The sequence below is a fragment of the Zophobas morio genome, unplaced genomic scaffold (genome assembly GCF_036711695.1).
Source record: "Zophobas morio isolate AGI-343-1 ecotype UQ-CSIRO unplaced genomic scaffold, CSIRO_AGI_Zmor_V1 ptg000024l, whole genome shotgun sequence".
Classification (NCBI taxonomy): domain Eukaryota; kingdom Metazoa; phylum Arthropoda; class Insecta; order Coleoptera; family Tenebrionidae; genus Zophobas; species Zophobas morio.
In genome coordinates this window covers 20,591,478-20,599,437 of record NW_026972129.1, presented here as the reverse complement: position 1 = coordinate 20,599,437, position 7,960 = coordinate 20,591,478, and the positions used below count along the sequence as shown (strand labels likewise).

Sequence of the window (7,960 nt, the reverse complement as noted above, 5' to 3'; positions counted from 1 at the left end):
TTTGCTTTCCCTGTGCTATGTAATGTAATCAACAGTGACCCATGCTTGTAACATACTGGTAACATCCACATCGTTTCAGACTAGAGACGTGCTCGCGGTACATCATCATAACGTTGTGTTAGTATGTCGCTAGATTCTCTATATTTTTATGTATCTGTTACGTTTTATTTTAAACGCCAATATAACGTATTAAATGGACATAGACGTTACGTATATATCGCAACATCGTAAACATATGACTCTCAGTATATTTTATTAACATGATCTATGCGATATGAATAGGCATTTCAGAAAGTCTAGTTACCATTTAGGGATATGGATATGGAGAGTAAAATTTAGAGCTTACAGTAAATTATTATTTTATTCAATGTTTGAAAAAATATAATATGTAATAAGTAATAAAATACAAAAATTAATATAAATTCATAATATAAATAAATATATATATACATATATGATTTCCTAATTCGAAAATAATACAATATAATTTACACTTAAAAAAAGACACAGAAACTATAAACTGTCGTTGTTTTTTCTTTCTTCAGGCGTTGACCAGAATGTCGTAGCCAGTCTGAGCAGCGTTGTTCTACTTCTTTTTCTATTGCGGAATGGGTCTTCATTGTAATTTCTTCAAAAATAAAAATTGTAATAATTATATTTATTGCAAAAAAAATACCTTTCATAATATTCATTGTTTTTGTCCCAACCATTTTGGAATTTTCCTACCGAACAAACAAGCTACAGCAAATTCGCTGAATTTTTTTTTTTTTAATATACGCTCCACATTGTTCTTTTTCCCATTACCACCTATCTGGGACAATAGCAGTTCCTGAAATAAGAAAAGAAGAAAATATTTTTATGTGTATATATCGAGTAACTCTGAAATAAGTTCGGAAAATAAAACCACAAGTTCACGAAGTAGAGAAAATTTTAAGTAATTTCTTTTATCTAGTCCTAATTCAGGGGAAAAATATCAAGATCCACACCTCATTCAGTGTCATTTGTTTTCATCTAAGCAACACACAGCAAAAATAAAGAAAAAATTTAGTCACAATGGAAACTGAATAAATCATTGCCGCATCATTTACATTTAACAAGTTGTTCCGTATTTGTTTCTTGAAACTGGAGCAGCAGTTTAATTACTTTGAATCCGTGTGACAATTAAAGGATTTTTTTTTCCGAATCTATTTGGAAGTCACCGCGTATGTATAACATACAGGGTGCTTCACTATAAGACTTTTCTGCAACCCACTATGTATGTAACGTGTTAAGCGAAATGTGTCATGTTTAGTAGGTTCCTAAAAAGTGTTATAGTATTACAGGCATCTACCTGTATATAATATCCAAAATTATGTTATATGTAAGTACATATAAATATATTTAGTCCAGTCATTTTAGCATAAAAAAGGGATCAAACTGTGAATGAGAGACAATAAGCTGAATTTTTGTATACGCCTTAATTTTGGCGTTCTAAAAGTTGTCTCAAAAGTAATTAAATCTCGTGTCTGCGTCGTAAGTTATTCAAGGTCAAAGGTCAAGAAAAACAGTTTTTTGCAATTATCTCAGTTTCTATTGCTCCAATGATGTTAACAATTATTATCATAATTGTAGAGCACAAAATTTGGGACAAATTTTATTTGAAATATTTTTTCATGCGCTCAATCGTTTTGGAGATAGAGGACAGTGAGTGCGCAGCGCTCATCCATACGTACTGTAATGCAATCAACCGTGAATATCTGTCAATACTACCTTGAATTTTGAATAATTTGTATTATTAATCAATTAATACATTGTATTTAATAACATTTTACATATTTTCAATATATTCATAGAATAATACTTAACTGTTTTGTGTAATTAAAAACTCATTTAATGAAATATTTATTGTATATCTCAATTTATTTGTATCTTTAAAATGTGCAAGTTTTTAAATACTTATTTTCTTATCATGATTATAACGGGAAGGTCTGGAAACAACAATTCAGGGCACCGAAGATGACGACGATGAAACAGAAATTCCCGAACGTCCAGAAGATGACGGTGAAGAAGAAGAAAATTGATACTTTTGTTCTTTAAATTATTAAAAATATATAGATTTTCACTGCAAGATGAATCGTAAGAAATGTCTAACTGCTGAATAAAGATAAAATTAAAATATATGAACTCGTTTTACTTCCTTAAAATTTACTTTGAAAAAATTAATATAACTTTAAGATATATAATAATCTAACCTAAGATATACCTAGAATAAATATGTCATTTAAAGAGTTTTTAATTACACAAAGTAGGTAAGTATCATTAAATAAATGTATTGCAAATATGCAAAATGTTATTAAATGCAATGTATTAACTGATAAATAATAAAAATTTTTCAAAATTCAAGGTAGTATTCACAGATATTTTCACGGTTGATTGCATTACAGTATATATGGATGAACGCTGCGCGCCCACTGCCCGCTATCTCAAAAACGATTAAGTGTATCAAAAAATGTTTCAAATAAAATTTGTCCCAAATTTGTGCTCTACAATTATGATAATAGGTGTTAACATCATTAGAGCAATAGAAACCGAAATAATCGCAAAATAATGTTTTTCTTGACCTTTGACCTTGAATAACTTACGACGCAGGCACGAGATTTTATGAGACTTTTGAGACAACTTTTAGAACGCTAAAATGAAGGTATATACGAAAATTCAGCTTATTATCTCTCATTGCGAGGTTGATCGCTAATTTGACTGGACTAATTGTATTTTTTTAACTTACAAAGAAACCTGCTTGTTGTAGTAGGCAGAGATAATCTTCTAATTCCTCAAAATTTGTTTACCTGTGGTCTTGGCGGCATATCTTCTATTACTGTTTTCTTTTTGATTTGTCACATTTGATGACGTTTTCATATTGGAGATTTGTTCACTCGTTTCCTTTAGAATTTCTTTTGTTTCGCACATATTTTTTGTATTTGTTTCAAGTCTAGAGTAAAATTATGTTCATTAGCACCTAGTTCATAAAAAATTGCAGTAACATACCTTTGCAACATGTTGTGGCAAAGCGCCTCACTTTCAAAAACAATCACCGTAAGTTCTTCAAAATCAGCGGGAGTATCTTCAGTGATTAATGGTGGTATTTCCAGCTTGTCTGAAAAAACTGTTGTTGTTATTTATGTACAGTTATCAAAAACAACAGAAGCATGTAAAAATTAAAATGATTACTTCATTAGAATTATATTAACTTACCTAGTGTAAATTTAATCCACACTGAATGGCACAATTTTCACAAAACTGCATTAAAAATGAAGTGATTTACGGATTCACGAAAAAGGTTCGGTGGTTGTGAACCAAATGGCCAAATGGAATTCGACAGCTTCACTGTGAGTCTGAAGTGCAATAACCATAAATACGGAAAAAAGGGATCGTCCGACTCATAGACAAACCAAACCAACAAAGGTCCGACTGCACCCCCCAAACATCTGGTGGATAGTAAATGCAGAAGTTGAGCGTTATTTTTTCACTAGATAAAATAAATTTAATAAAATCAAAATTAACCACTCTCTAGTTTTTTTGCTACCCATCATCGCTTTATAAACGTCGTTATAAAATCAAAATTCGACGAATGAACTCTTCAAAACCTTGTCCCGTTTCAGGGACAATGGGCAAAGAATTTTTATGGCTTTGTTTGTGTCGTTGGGTCTTCCCTATATTAACCCCAGATGTTTAAGGTGACCAGACGTTCCGATTTGATCGGAACTGTACCGATTTCAATACTCTAATAATTCCGATTTCAAATTTCGTCCAATAAATGTTCCGATTAAAACATTCGTTCCGTGAATGTTCCGATTTCTATAAATCTGATAAGAATAAAGATAAATCCTCGGATATATCACTAATTTTCATGAATAGTAATTTTATTTTGTGAAAAATTGGGAACAAAACTTGTATCGATACGGTTGTCAGCACTGTTTTAAATGTCAGCAGATGTCAGTACTGTTAGTATATTACAACTAAAAATTTTCAAAGCAGTTATATATCAGATTACGATGGAAATGGAAACTAATGTTCCGGTTTCGGACTTTTGAAATCTGGTCACCTTACAGATGTTCTATTTATAATTTGCCAAGCAGGTACTTACAAAATAACATTTCAAGTGAACAAGTTTACAGAAATAATTCTTAGAAATTATTACAATGAAAAAACTTGTCTTTGGTGTATTTCTAATAAAGCCGTTGTATTTTTCGCTCTGAATATAATTATTAATTAAGCATTACGAACTCACTGACGAAGGTCACTTTTTAAAGAATACGACGACCCACATCTAATTGACCATACAATCTTTAACAATAAATTTCAAATAATACCATAGTGGTTTTTTTAAATTTTGATAAGGTGTTGTAAAACTATTTCTGTTTCTGTCTTCATTCCAGGTGCTGTATTTACTTGGGCAAAAGATGCCGTACGTGGGATTTTAGGGGCGGAAACGTATACCTGCTTAAATACTGTAAATACAGTGGTGTCGAACGAAGACAACAACAGAAACATACCCGATGTATTGGGCAGGGCCTAAATTAATGTGCACTTCTACACATTTTGTGCAGTTCAAAAATGCATTTGTGCAGCTGGAAATTGCAATTTGTGCAGTAACTTTTTCACATTATTAATATTTTTACTTCCCGAGCGTAAGTTACTATTACTGACGCCGGTTCATCCCTTCACCGAAAAGAATCGAGGAATTTTTATGATTTTATTTGTCAAGTTGGAACCTCAAGAAACCCCAGATGTGCTATTTTCGCTCTGTCACGTACCTGCTTAACAATAACACTTGTCTCAGTGATTTCGAAAAATTGCACAACAAAAATTTTATCAGTCGTACTTGCGGAGTCGTACTGCCTTCACAGCTCTTATCACTTTGGTTTTTTCTTGCATTGGTAATGCGCTGTTTCTAATTTTCTTTTGTGCTATGACAAGTATTATTTACATTATTATTGGCGCCATCACAAATTTTTTATTGATCCAATTAAGAACGTGTCACCCCATTTTCTTAAAAATATGAGAATACGCAAGTCTTTATTTAAAAATGACAAAATAAGAATTATAATAATAAAATTCAGAACATTTTGTTCGATTGTGGCTTAATTAATTATTTTAGTCTTCTGTTTTGGGAAGACAACACACAAACTTTTGTGATGTACCTTTAAATAGTGATATATGTATGTATTAATCGTGTCGGTATTATGCCTTTTTTAGATTTTTGTTTATATCTTTACAATATATTTATTTTGAATTTGCGTTTCGCTATTATTTATTAATTATTATTAATGTTGTAGGTATTCTCACAAAATCGACAAAATCATACTGCACTTTAATAGGGGGGAGGGGGGAGAGGTGTAAAAGTACTATTAAGAACACAAGGGGGATTATTGCGATTGTGCAGTTGGCAATTTTCCTTAATTTAGGCGCAGGTATTGGTTATTATTAGAGAGCGGATTTTATGAAATTTGCATATCCGTTATTTTTTGCATATAAGTCTTGATATTTAATATGTGAACGAATCATGCTAATTGAAAATGAATGCAGCTATAAAAAATTGCATATTTGCATATATTTGCCTTCTGCTGCATATTTCACATACCGGGTGCATATTTTGCATTTTTATCAATTTTTGTGCTACTTTGAAAAAAAAATGCCATTCGATCGGCATTTTTCTAGAAAAACGAAACTTCATGAATCATATTGCAAATATTGTCCTGAGCTTCAAATAACTGGGTTTGGGTTTTATGGTAGTTTGGAGGAACCACTGGGTGTTAAGCCATCCTTCCAGGTAAATTCGGGTCCTAATTACTTTTGGAAATACCGTTCATTTCAATATTTTTGTTCGTTACTTAAGTGTATTAATGGTATGTTTTATGGTGGTCGAAGGGACGTTATCCTATTATTTTTCATCGTGAGTTTGCATTTAAGTATTCAAAGCGATAGAGATGTGTGTCAATATGTAGATAACTCAATTTAACTTAATTTTCCCCTCCTCACATGTAAACAAAACATTCGCACACGTTTGACATGCCGCGTAACAGTGACTTTACGCACCAAATATCAATTTACCGTCGCTTTACCGCCTTTGGGCGCCAAAGTAACTCAATATGCATTAGCCTCTAGAAGCTCTACTAAAAAAAGTTCTGTATAAATAATAAAAGAAAACATACTAGAACACTACTTTACATAATGTTTTGTTGAATCAAAACTTTTGAATTAGAAAAAATAAATAATTTAAAAAAAAATCACGTGGCGCCATCTCGTGGTTGTCGGTATTATAGATTCCTTCAGTAAACGTCAAGTCTCGAAAATGTCACTTCATTTCTTGCCATTTCGGAAAATATTTTTAAAATGAAATATTTTTTTAAATAAACTCAATGTCGGGGAAAAAATTGAATACAATTTTCGTACGTTAGGCATTTTGCAGGTTTCGGTCCCATTACGACCTCAACCTGCAAAATGTTACCTACCGCACTCATAATGTAAATAACTATTATGAATTAAACCTTTTCCTGAACTTATTCTTCAAGAAGGAATTGTGTTTTGTTGTGCCTGCTCTAATCCGATAAGTATTTTTACATCTGTGGACGCAGTACGCAGTTTTTTTATTTACAAATACATACTTTAGAATCACCGGAAAAATTTTTGTTAGAATATTTCGAAAAATATTTAAAAATAAATTGTTACCAAAATAGTAATTAAATAGTCGATTACTACTATTTTTTAATTCGTTCTGTTTACCTATATTTATTTTTGAGTATAAGAATATTATCTTAAAAATGTCATTTATTTGTCAGTGAGATCTAATTAAACACTTTGCAATGTGATTTATGTATTTTTTGTAATAAAAGTTAAGGTGTTTTTGCAATTTGTAAATAAATTTAGTTCGGTTATTACGCTTTTTTTAAATTTTTTGAGCATGTGCAACTGCATATCTCTGCATATATTAAGAAAGTTATTGCATATTTGCATAAATTTGATGCATGCCATATGATCATATTTCCCAAAATTTTGCTGCATATTTTCCGCTCTCTAGTTATTATACATACACTCTATTACCGACATTAAAAAAAGTCTACACTATTTCGTCATATCTGCTGCTTTATTATCAGTTTTCAGTTAGTTACATATTGGATATGAAATTAAGTGAATTTTTTGAATAAATAATAATTTAAAGATCAACCACAAAAATACTCAATTATAATTATACATTATACATTACCAGTTTATTTTAGAGCCCAAGATTACATTGGAAAAATCTAAACTTTTGAAAATTTAATGTTAAACAGATATACCTATAACTGAGTGCGAAAGTCAATACACAAAACTCGATGATCAATTATTGTTTTGTATTCAAATTATTATTTATTTTCCTTACGATCAAAGTGAAGAAATTATTTAATTCATTTTTATTTAAGAACGATATCGCTGACCTTGAAATAGATTGGTTTTTAATTTCGATTTTTTTCTTTTTGTTGCTTTTGTTGCCGATCAACATATTTTGCATTGGAATTAATAAAATAATGAAATATATCATTTTATTTTTCGAGGTCATTTCAAAATTCTGTATATGTATAATTGTTCCTTTTTGGCAGTGACGCATAGGCAGAGGTTAAAAAATAATGTCTCATTACTAGTCTTAATTCGTATTACCTGTTAGATGGGACATTTTTTAATTCTGATCATAAACTATGTGCATTAAGTCTCTTGTTCTGTTTTATAAAGCGCAGGTCGTTATGCACATATAAAAATAAAATTATAAATAAATATAATTACAGGGAATATAATATGAAAAAAAAAATTAAGAGCAACTCACTATTGGCGTCATCTCGCTTGTGCAAGATTTAAGACAGGGAAGAAATTTCTTTTTTTAAGACTCAGCATCTTTTGTTATGAATATACTATTTACTTGCAACACAAACGTAAATAATAAATATAA

General features: G+C 30.6%; 1 long non-coding RNA gene across 1 annotated transcript; it reads right to left on the bottom strand.

Moving 5' to 3' along the window:
* Positions 1–577: 577 nt before the first annotated feature.
* On the bottom strand, positions 578–3,145 carry LOC135135693 (uncharacterized). Its single transcript, XR_010281625.1, has 4 exons — positions 3,025–3,145; positions 2,826–2,968; positions 677–829; positions 578–628 (listed from the first exon to the last, which is right to left on the bottom strand). It is a non-coding gene; the product is annotated as an uncharacterized LOC135135693 (long non-coding RNA).
* Between the last annotated feature and the right edge of the window lie 4,815 nt (positions 3,146–7,960).